The sequence below is a fragment of the Artemia sp. Qi Xiang Cuo genome, chromosome 14 (genome assembly GCF_049724085.1).
Source record: "Artemia sp. Qi Xiang Cuo chromosome 14, ASM4972408v1, whole genome shotgun sequence".
NCBI lineage: Eukaryota > Metazoa > Arthropoda > Branchiopoda > Anostraca > Artemiidae > Artemia > Artemia sp. Qi Xiang Cuo.
The window spans coordinates 18,078,302-18,090,412 of NC_142807.1; the positions used below are offsets into that span (position 1 = coordinate 18,078,302).

The window sequence follows — 12,111 nt, forward strand, 5'->3', positions numbered from 1 at the left end:
GAGTGAGCAATACTTCACAAGACAGCGGAAACCTGTTTTTCATTAGGATTTCTTTAGATTTTAGATTCGGTTCTTCGTGTGTTTACTGGATTCTTAACAAGTACCCATATTTCTCTGCAGAAGTGTCCTCGCAAATATCAGTTCTCATATTGTTATTACATTTTGGTTATTTAATTTTTCATCAAACTAGAGAGTTGTAATCTCTAGCTTGTGTTATTCACATCATCGATTGTTAACGCAAGTGTTCATCCTAAATCTACTTCCTGACCAATAATAACAAAACTACATCATAAAACCGCAAAATTAATTTCTAACAGTTATATAAAGAAAGAATCCGGTATTAATCAAGTTTCTTGATAAGAAGAATCACAAACCTGTTTCTTTTTTTGTTTCAAGAACCTATTCAAAGAAAACATTCATTGTCTATTGAGATTGGATGGGTTCAATATTAAAATTGGATAAAATATTGCTTTGGTAAGAAAAAGAGCCGCAAGTGCAAATTCTTCTTTTTAGGTTAAATCTAAAAAAGACCTCGGTACTTCCTTGTTAGTTAGGACACACTCAAGAATTGAAGTTACGTTAATCACAATGAAATATACCTAAGTATGATAAAAATATAATACTTTAGAAACAAACTTTTCTAAAGTTTTTGGGCTATATATTTGCACATTCAGGGGGGTGGGGGGCGGAGGTGCGGTGAAAGTATAGAAGGTCTGCATACCTAATGTGTTAGGTACAATTATTCTACATATTATGAAGTAAGAATTGTTGGACCGGCTATACTTTACCCCCACCTCCCCTAATCTGCAGATGTATAGCTCAAATTTGTTTCTAAAGTATTGATATTTAATTGAAATATAGCTACAATGCAGTTTTCCACGGTTCCATTTTAACTGATCCACCGTGTAACTGAACCCCAAGCAACTGATCCCCTGTAACTGAGCCACCGTACAACTGAACCACCGAGCAACTGAACCACCATGCAACTGTACCATCGTGAAACTGAACCACCGTGCAACTGAACCCCCGTGCAGCTGAACCTCCGTGCAACGCAAACCTCGTGCTACTGAACCTTCATGCAAAGGAACCCCCTTTAACTGAACCCTCGTGCAACTCAACCCCCGTGCAACTCAACCCCATGCAAATCAACCCCATTTAACTAAACCCCCGTGTAACTGAACCACCGTGTAACTGACCCACCGTACAACTGAACCACGGTGCAACTGAACCACCGTCTAACTGAACCACCGTGCAACTGAACCACCGTGCAACTGAACCACCATGCAACTGAACCCTCGTGTAACTGAACCCTCGTACAATTCAACCACCGTACTCACATTGGGTAAAACACAAGTTAGAATCTTTACACAGTTACACACGCTCCTCCTCCATCACAATCGTTGGAAAACTTTCTTTTAAAACCCTCCCAAGAGGTTCTTATTTCCCTTAAATATTTCCTTATGACATCTGTCAACTTCATTAGCTGATAACCTGGTTTTCGTTTAGGGTACTTGTCCATTATTCAGAAAACTCCTAAGTTGATTCAATTTACAGATATACGGGTTGAAGCAAGTGAGACGCTTGGGGGATAGATAGGATAAATATAGTTCGTGCAATATATTTTCATATTAGGGGGGTGGGGGTTAAATATAACGGTGGTGCATGGAAAATGTAACTTAACCTAACCAAAATACCAACTCTATATATTAAATATTTCATTAAAACAAAACTACAACATGGTTTTGATAAATGTTTCGTTATTCATATTATTGACTTACAAATAAAGTAAACATACCATTCGATGCCTTTTTTTATGCTCTTTCCAAATATAATAATCATTTTTGTCGGAAATGAATTTTACCCCCACCTATATATATATATATATATATATATATATATATATATATATATATATACCAATTCAGGGTATATATTTGCACATTAGGGGGGTGGGGGGAAAGTTTTAACGTACCTCTCATTTACATCAGAAACAAAATTTACCCCCACCCCCCCCCTAATGTGCAAATATATACCCTGAATTGGTATATATATAGGGTTGGGTGTAAAATTCAGTATTCATCGGCCATTCAAAGCGATAACATCTATAAGTTTAAAACAGTTAATACACAATACAGTGCGCAAGGACGGGGAGAAGTTAGCCACGCCCCCTAGCATAGTAGCGTCTCCGGAATCCGGATAAAGATTCATTTCTTTGACAACTGAGGAAGAGAGTACTACAAAGCTGTTTCCCGGGCTGAAGCGGGAGTAGGGAATCAGGTATTACTCCGGAACCTACATAATTTATTCATGGATTATTGATCCACTAACGGGTCAATGATACCATTTTCAAGGTCAGTCAGGGGCTGTTTCTAAGTGTATTGATCCGGGACGAAGTTTGCGCATGCGCACTGAACACTAAAAGGGCAATGTATTGATCCGCTAATGGGACAGGATCACGTGTCTCTTTCTAGGCCAATCAGGGGATGTTTCTATGTGTATTGATCCACTAGAGGGGACAGGATTTCTGAAAAATTGATTATGTGATAATAGGGGCAATGTATTGATACGATAACGGGAACAGGATTGCAGTGAATATAAGGAAGGATTTTTGCTATAGTTGTTATTAGTGTGTGAATAGAATTCAAGGAGTGAGAACAGTTTGACTTTACTCATTAGGATATATTTGTAATAATAATGAGTGGAATGTTTATACTATTAGAAGTTGATAGTGGAGTTGGTAGCAATGATACAAGAGCACCAAACATTGCGGTGGAAATCACGAGAGGCTCACGACTTTGTCTGGAATGGATGAAGTATATGCAAGATATGTGATATCTTTGAGCAAATTTAAAATGGAGGATCAATTATGCTTTGCTGCAAAATTTGATATAGCACATATGAATAGATTTCAAAGTGCTTTAAGTGCAATAGTGAAGCATATCGAGGACAATAAGCTGTATCGCTTATTGTACATGTGTAATATTATTGTTGTAATTCTGCAATAAAATTGTTTTGAAATCGAAAATGTCCCTTTCTTTTTGTTATAATAAGTAGAATGATTCATGGTCAGTCTAGAGTCAGCGGTGAGAGTGATAGGATTGAAAAATGAATATATTTGAGAAAGAGAGAGTTAGATCGAATATTGTGATTATGGAAAAACATTTGATTCTGGATGATGATTTTCTCCAGTTATCCCTTCAATGGAAGATATTTTCACAGGGAACACTTGACAATATAATGAAAACTGATTCTCCCCCATAGGACTATTGTATGAAACTTTGTCGATGTGACTCAAATGCTTATACTCAATTTATTGATATATTAATCGAAAGAAAGCAGAATAATATCGGGGATATACTTTTGAAAACATTGCCATAGATTCAATGTAGATGGCTCCCCCATCGAAAGCGGTAGCGTCACGGAGTTACTCCTCTCCCATTCCCCACTGAATTTATCGAACGAGGATCAGTTTCTTTTTAACTGTGAGAGAGTTGACATCGAAAACCAAAAATGTTCTATACATGTCCACTATGCATGTACACTCTTGGCAATTGGTCATAATGTAAGAATTGTACAATTATTGATGACTATAATGAAAAGTATAAATTATGCAATCCTTGTAAATTGCATAGAGGATATGCAGCACAAATTAGAGGATGTAATTCATGTCTTGAAGAGATTTGTGTATCTCACCCTAGAGGGCATCTATGCTCCAATTGTCATTATGACAAATGTGATCAGTGGGAGAATACTTACCCCGGTATGAATGGAAAGAACCCCAAACGTGATTTTAGTTTATTTCTACGAGATTGGTATCGTCGGGGATTTAAACTATTTTGGGAGGAAGATTCTGGTCTACGACTCGACTGTTGGGGTAACAAGACAATTTGGTTTCTACGTTATCGTTGTGACGACACTGCCTATTATAACTATGAACATAGTAATTTTTATTTGGCAGTTACAGAATGTGATTCACCATTTGAAAACACTGTATGTGATATTGCTTCAAATAGACAAATTGAAACACGTGAATTTCACAATATGAATGCAAATAGTATAATTGACTATACAAAGAGATATGGCAAGAGTGAAGTTACATTCTACTGTAGAAAATGTGACCCTGACTTTGCAGCCAATCAAGATCAATATACAGTGAATCTAATTGATTTACCAGCATTAGTGGTTCACGACAGTTGCCTATACACAGAAGAAGAAATCTAAAGTGAAGAATAAAGACATTGTTGTATATACATTTTTCATTTATTAATAAACAAATTCGCATACACTTTTTATGCAATATTATACAGGTCTGAGAGGATATTTTCCACCATAAAGTCGTTCAGACGTGGATTGTCTACATAAATGTTGAGAAACTGCTTGTAAGTATAGCCGCGACATCTGAACACGTAATATAGTAACGCATGAAAGCCACAGCTTTTAGTCGTCAGATCCTGCACTCTCTTCTGAATTTGAATAATAGTTTTCCCACTGCTCTCAATATAGTTGCTGATGCGTGAAGTGTAGAATGTATAGGGTAGGCCAAGAGGATCAAAAAATTCAATCGTCTTCATTGTTTGAAAGATGTACAACCAATAGCTGGTATTCACAGTTAACAGACTGCTATTAATAATAAGTAGGGCACTTTTTACGCCTTGAAATTTCCCAAGAGATTCTACGGACAAACAGTTTGATCTTTATTTGTACGTTGAGGGGTCCATATTAAATAAATTAATTATTTGACTGACATGATGACCAACTGCCAAGAGTGTACATGCATAGTGGACATGTATAGAAAACTTTTTTTGGTTTCCGATGTCAACTCTCTCACAGATAAAAAAAAACTCATTTATTCAGTAGGGGGAATGGTGAGAGGAGTAACTCTGTGACGCTACCTCTTTCGAAGGGAGAGCCATCTACATTGAATCTTTGGTAATATTTTCAAAAGTACATCCATGATATTATTCTTCTTTGTTCCAATTAATATATCAATGAATTGAGTATAAGTATTTGAGTCACATTGACAAAGTTTCATACAATAGTCCAATGGGGGAGAATCAGTTTTTATTATATTGTCAAGTGTTCCCTGTGAGAGTATCTTACGTTGAACGGGTAACTCGAGAAAATCGTCATCCAGAATCAAATGTTTTTCCATAATCACAAGATTCGATCTAATTCTCTTTTTCTCAAATTTATTCATTTTTCAATCCTATCACTCTCACTGCTGACTCTAAACTGCCCATGAAACATTCTACTTAATCTAACAAATGGAGTACATTTTCGATTTCGAAACAATTTTATTGTATAATTACAATAATAATATTACACATGTACAATTAGCGATACAACTTATTGTCCTTGATATGCTTCACTATTGCACTTAAAGCACTTTGAAGTCTATTCACATGCGCTATATCAAATTTTGCAGCAAAGCATAATTGATCCTCCATTTTAAATTTGCTCAAAGATATCACATATCTTGCATATACTTCATCCCATTCTAGACAAAGTTGTGATCCTCTCGTGATTTCCACCACAATGTTTGGTGCTCTTGTAGCGAATGCGCAAACTTCGTCCCGGATCAATACACTTAGAAACAGCCCCTGATTGACCTTGAAAATGGTGTCATTGACCCGTTTGTGGATCAATAATCCAGGAATAAATTATGTAGGTTCCGGAGTAATACCTTATTCCCTACTAGCGGGACGCAACGAACAAACTCTAATGCCGGAGAATATTGCTGGCACAGAATAAGGTAGGCAATCTTAATTATCTTGAATAAGGAAGCAGAAATAGAGGGGAACCAGAATCAGCCACCTCAACTTCCGGATGCGTCAGATCCCGACGCTATTCTCAGTCTATGCGTGAAATAAATTTCAAACTGGATTTGATCCCACAGCTTTCAAACAGCCTATCCGGTATAGAGGCAAAAATGAATAATTTTAGTAAACAGCTAGATACTACAAAATCAGAAATTTCAAACGATCTAGCGGAAATGAGGAACAGACTCAGGGAGTCTGCACTGAAAATTGACTCATTGGAGGCAGAAATAAAGCGTTATAACCTCGTGTTTTCCAATTCCCCTACGACTGGTCCATCCCAGTCGAGTTTGAAGGATGAGCTTTGCAAGTTTCTTAGCTGGTGCCTCCCGAACCTACAGCTTTCTCTGAGGGACATAAAGGATGCTTTCCGCCTGAGATCAGGCTCTGTAATAGTTAAGTGGCACGACTTGGAAATACAAAATGCGGTTTTCAGGAAAAGTTTTGGATTGAAACAGAACGGCGTAGGGGCTGCTCCGGACTACACTACGTATCAACGCGACGCTAGAAAAATTTTAAGCCAGTGCTGTCCCAAGCCCTTGTAAAAGGTCAAAATGCGCGGCTCAAAGGCGATAGGCTTATCATTGAAGGTGAAAGGTACACATACGACCGTGAATGTCAAAAAGTAAAAGAAATGACGATAAGCCACCCAATTAGGCCCCCTAATCCAGCACAAAGTAACTCAGAGATCAGGGGTATAAATGCCACTAATGTGAATGAAAATAACCAGAGCTCAGTCCAGATTTGCCCTTCAGATCAGTCGGACTGTTCTGGTAATGAAGGTGACATTAACACGATAGTTGAAAGAAACAGCAACTTGTCGAAAACAATAGGAACAGGGAAAGGTCGTAAAAGTAGCGAGATTAGCCCCGTCGATAATACTTACAGTCACACCACTAGAAATGTACGGCAAAGAAATGAGGAGCCATTGACAAGCCGGGTTACTGAAGGGAATTGGCCACCAATTTACAGACAAAACACACGCCCGTTCAGGCAGCCACAGAAAAATCAGCCTTGGCAGTACAGGGGTATTAATAGGCCCAGGGGCGAAGATTATTACCGGTTAGCTTCCCCCCTCCCCCGAGTGATTACGGAGCCCAATAGCATCGACAAGGCCAAACCCTGAAGTTTGTATCTTGGAATGTAAAGGGTATAAAAAAATAAGTTCGGTTCTGCAGAAAGGGATTCGTCAAATTTTGAATTTGTAGTATTAATAGAAACCTGGTATTGTCCTAGGAAAAGTCCAAAAGTAAGAGGTTTTAATGTGAAAAGTGTATTCCGAGGGTTAGCTATAAACAATCGTTATTTTGGAGGCCTTGCAGTGTTGATAAAAGATGAGTCTTTCGAAAGTTATACAAAGCTGAAAAGTAAATCAGAAAATGTTATTTGGATTCGATTAGAATGTTTGGATGGACTGTGTATTGTAAAAGGATCGATTTATATTCTGCCTCAAAATAGCTTGTACCGAAATGAAGATACGTGGAATTTGTTGGTAAAAGAAATAGATGAAAAAAGAGCTCATTTTGAAAATGATAGATTGATATTAATGGGTGATTGTAATACTTATACTAGTGATGAAGTTGAATTTAAAGATGTGTTAATTCCAGGTATTCCGTCAGCAGTCCCAGCCGTCTACATGATTCCCAGAGCTAGCAGGGATGAAAAAAGAAGAATAAATCAATGGGGAAGAAGGTTGCTGACACTCTGCGCAGAATCGAGTTTGATGGTTGGAAATGGAAGATTTGGAAAGGATAAAAATCGGGGAGAGTTTACCTGCGTATCTGGGGCTAAAGCAAGTTTAATTGATTATGTTTTGGTGGATATTCGCTGGGATCCGAATTACCTTAATGTGGATGTCCTTAAGCTAGTAGGATCGGACCATCTACCGGAATTTTTAGAAATTAGATCAAGGAGTGCTCCCCATAAGAGGGATATTTCAAGTGAAAGTCGTATTTATAATAAAAATGTTAGACCTCAGATACCTAGGGAATTGTCTACAGAGGAAAATGTTAAATTAAGTGAAGCGTTTTCACAGGATGATACAGCTACAAGGCTAAATGATTTAGAGAAGATAAGTAACCAAGATAGTTTGATAGAAGAGTTCACGGAGATTTTACATGAAATAGCAGGTCCAATTCTAGGGAATATAGGAGACTTTAATGCTTTAGAATATTTTGATGAGGATTGTAGAATAAAAAAATTAGAATTGATAAAAGAATTGCATATTTTGAGGGAAGAGGAAAAAGAGGAAAATAGGCTTCGACCAGTAACAAGGTTTAAAAATGTTCGCCGGGAGTAAAAACGCCTTTTAAAACAGAAGAAGAGACTGGCTATTTAAAAAGGTAAGGAGGAGCTGATCCAGTTTTATGAAAAGAGCGATATGCGGTCTTGCGGTCTGGAGAAAAAAAAAAAAGGGGCCTCCATAGCTCAGCTAAAAGTACCTGACCCGAAAACATGGCCTACATACTACAACGACGCGGTTCAGGAAGACTATTCGTTTGACTGCTGGTTCAGCGACGAATTATCGAATACAGAGAATGAGATCAGTCTCCCACTGAAAGAACACGATTATGATCTGATAAAACCCGCATCGGAAGAAGAAATCGAAGAATGCATGAGCGCCATGGAAGGTGGATCAGCACATGGTAGCGATGGAGTCCCAACAAAGAACCTGAAACAATTCCAACTTTTATATATGCCCATCTTCTTGACTATCTTCAACTCAGTTCTGGCTTCTGGAGAATGGCCCTCGCCGCGGAAAACATCATTGATTTTGCCGCTATTCAAAAAGGGAGACCCAGCGGATCACAGTCATTATCGACCGATATCTTTAGTACCTAGTCTTAGCAAAATATTAGAAAGAATCTAGTCTTAGCAAAATATTAGAAAGAATACTAGATGCTAGATTAGCTCATTGGTTAGAAAAATATAGGGTTTTGAAGGAGGAGGAGGCAGGATTTCGAGATGGATATAATGCTATTGATAGGGTCTTAGTCCTAGAGGCGCTTGTAGAGAAATATTCAAAAGGGAAGAATAGGTTGTACGTTGCATTTTTAGATCTAGAAAAGGCCTTCAACAGTATTGATAGGATTTTCCAGTGCTTAGAACTGTTAAAGGTAGGCTTACCAAGACTTTTCGTTTGGATATTAGCTGATATGTATAGATAGACATTTGGTATAGTTAAAGTTTTAGGGAAGGGATTATCGTCGCCGTTTGAAATTAGAAAAGGAGTAAAACAGGGCAGTAGTATTTCGCCTAGGTTGTTCACGTTGTATATAAATGATATTGTAAACCATTTTAAAAAGGTATGGGCCCCTACGATGTCACTAGGGAGCCTGACGTAATCTCTGTTGCTTTTTGCTGATGATGCAGTGTTGATAGGCAAGTCACCAGAGGAGCTCCAAATCTTATTGAGTATATTGGAAGAATATTTAGATAGAAAGAAACTAGTGTTGAATATCAAAATGACTGAGATTGTGGTTTTTAGAGGAATTCGTGTGAATAATGATGATCAAAAAGTAGAATTTTATTATAAAGGTGAAAAAGTAAAAGAGAGCCAAAATTTTTAATATTTGGGGGTAACACTTTCAGCAAAAGGAGGATGGAAAGATCATGTAAAAGAGATGATTAAGAGAGGGAAAGCAGTTTCAGCTGCCATTTTACGCAATTCAAGGCTTTCAAGTATAAAAGATCTAAAAATGCATAAATATGTTTTTAATTCTGAAATTTTATCAACTATCCATTACGGAGCTGAACTCTGGGGGCATGACCCGGCACCACAATTGGAATCAATTCAGCTGCAACACATTAAAAGATTAATTGGTCTTCACGTAACGACCCACAATAAGACAATAAAAGGTGACCTAGGAATATTTTCGCTGAGAATGAGTAGATTAACACAGATGATCCGTTACTGGCAGTAGGGACCTATCAGGAGGTCCCACTTACACATAATCTATTCAAGGATTATTGATCCACTAACGGGTCAATGACCCCTTTTTCAAGGTCGATTTATTTGGCTCCGGGACGAAGTTTGCACATGTGCATTGAATTCTAACGGGGCAAGGATTATTGATCCACAAAGGGGGACATATTTCTGAGAAATTGATTTCATAATCGAATAGAACAAGAGGGGAACTAGATTTCTGAGAAATTGATTTGCATAATTGGTCGGGAATTATTGAACCGCGAAAGAGGAAGTAAGAAACATTATGGCTTCTTTGATCTTTAAATCTGAGGGATAAATGGTCTTTAGTGACAGAGATAAATTGATATTATATTTTTAAATATGGCTTCTCAGGTCTTTAGGCTTAGCGATAAATTAATATTCTATCGAAGCCTTAATAGAGTAACCAAGAACACCTTAGAGATGAAGAGATAACGCGGGAATTTTTTCCTGGGAATTTCAAACGTGACAGCGCAGGGATGCCAAAACAAAAGGAACACACATAAATTACGTTTAGAGATGATTTAGGCGAAACAATTTGAGAGATTTAGAAGATGATTTAGGCGAAACAGTTTGAGACATTTTAGAAGATGATTTAGGCGAAACAGTTTGAGACATTTTAGAAGATGATTTTAGAAGATGATTTAGAAGATGATTTCGGGTGAAACTCTGTGGTCATTATAATACACAAGTTCCATTTGAAAAGTGTTGTAAGGTCCCCTACCCCAACCCCAGAGGGTCCCCATCTCCCTGGGCCCCAAAGAGCCCCCCTCCCAATTTTTTGATACTTTTTTTTGTGCACTTGAGACAAAGAAAAGCCCCCACATTTGAAAAGGCTTTTTGGCACCCCCCGAATATATCTTTTCAGAACAAGTTCCTTACGTAATGTCCATCCTAAACCAATTTTACAAGTTGAAGTACTCATCTTTTTCACCACAACTTTACCTTACGACTTTTTGCAAACCCCAACACCAAGTAATACGCTTAAAAAAGCTCTATTATATCGTTACAAAACTAGTTCTTTACATAATGTTCATACTAAATCAATTTTACAAGCAGAAGTGCTCATCTTTTTCACCACAACTTTACTTTAAGACTCCTTAAATACCCCAACATCAAGCAATACGTTTCAAAAGGTTTTATTATATCTTTTCAGAACAAGTTCTTTACGTAATGTCCTTCCTAAACCAAATTTACAAGTTGAAGTACTCATCTTTTTCACCACTTAGAGTGGCGCGCCACGCTAAGTGAACCTAAATGAACTTAACGTGAATGTATTTACTTGAAAAAGAGGGTGGGATTGTAGGTTGGCTGCAGGTGCCCGGGTGAAGGAAAAATCAGTTGTGTCGCCATCTATACCTTAATTGGAATAGATGGTAGCACTTGCTTTAGTAAAAAATTCTTTTCTTTGAGAAAATTCAGAAGAGAACTTTTCTTCACTTCGTTGTGAAAACTCAGAATTAAAGTGGAACCTTTTCTCTTTTCTTTGAAAACATTCAGAAGAGAACTTGAACTTTCCTTCACTTCTTTGAGAAAATATAGAATTAAAGCAGAAACTTTTCTGTTCTTGGAGGAAAAATTCAGAATCAATGTATCTAAGGCAAAATTTAGAACAGAACTTTAAATTTTTACTCTCTTAGAGAAAAACCAGAACTGATCTGTAACGTATTTCTTTTTCATTGAGATAATTCTGAAGAGAACTTGAACTTTTCTTCAATTCATTGAGAAAATTAGAATTAAAGTGACACTTTTTATTTTCATTGAAAATATACACAATGATAGTATAACTTTTCCTATCTTCTATGGAAAAATTTAGAACAGAACTTTAAATTTTTTATGCCTTTTGAGAAATTAAGAACTGAAGTGGAAGCTTTTTTTCATTTTCTTTGGTAAAATTCAGAAGTGAGTTAACTTTTTCTCTTCTTTAAGAAAATTCAGAAGAGAACTTGAAAATATTGCACTTCTTCGAGAAAACTCAGAATTAAAGTGCTAATCCCCGTGCAAAATCATTGCAAAATCCTCCCCACTCGGAGGTTTTTTATTTTCTTTGGAGAAAATAGAATTGGACTATAACTTTTTTCTTTTCTTTGAGAAAATTCAGAAGAGAACTTGAACTTTTCTTCACTTCGTTATGAAAACTCAGAATTAAAGTGGAACCTTTTCTCTTTTCTTTGAAAACATTCAGAAGAGAACTTGAGCTTTTCTTCACTTCTTTGAGAAAATATAGAATTAAAGCAGAACCTTTTCTCTTCTTGTAGGAAAAATTCAGAATCGAAGTATCTACGGTAAAATTTAGAACAGAACTTTAAATTTTTCATCTCTTTGATAAAAACAAGAACTTATATGTAA

The 12,111-nt window shown here is 36.9% G+C and overlaps 1 protein-coding gene across 1 annotated transcript in view; it reads left to right on the forward strand.

Moving 5' to 3' along the window:
* The first annotated feature begins 440 nt into the window (after positions 1–440).
* Positions 441–12,111, forward strand: part of LOC148944230 (uncharacterized) — a 404,320-nt gene continuing 392,649 nt past the window's right edge. The window contains exon 1 of the mRNA XM_089099872.1: positions 441–474. The gene's annotated coding sequence lies outside the window, so the exon portion shown is untranslated. The remainder of the gene's footprint in view (positions 475–12,111) is intronic.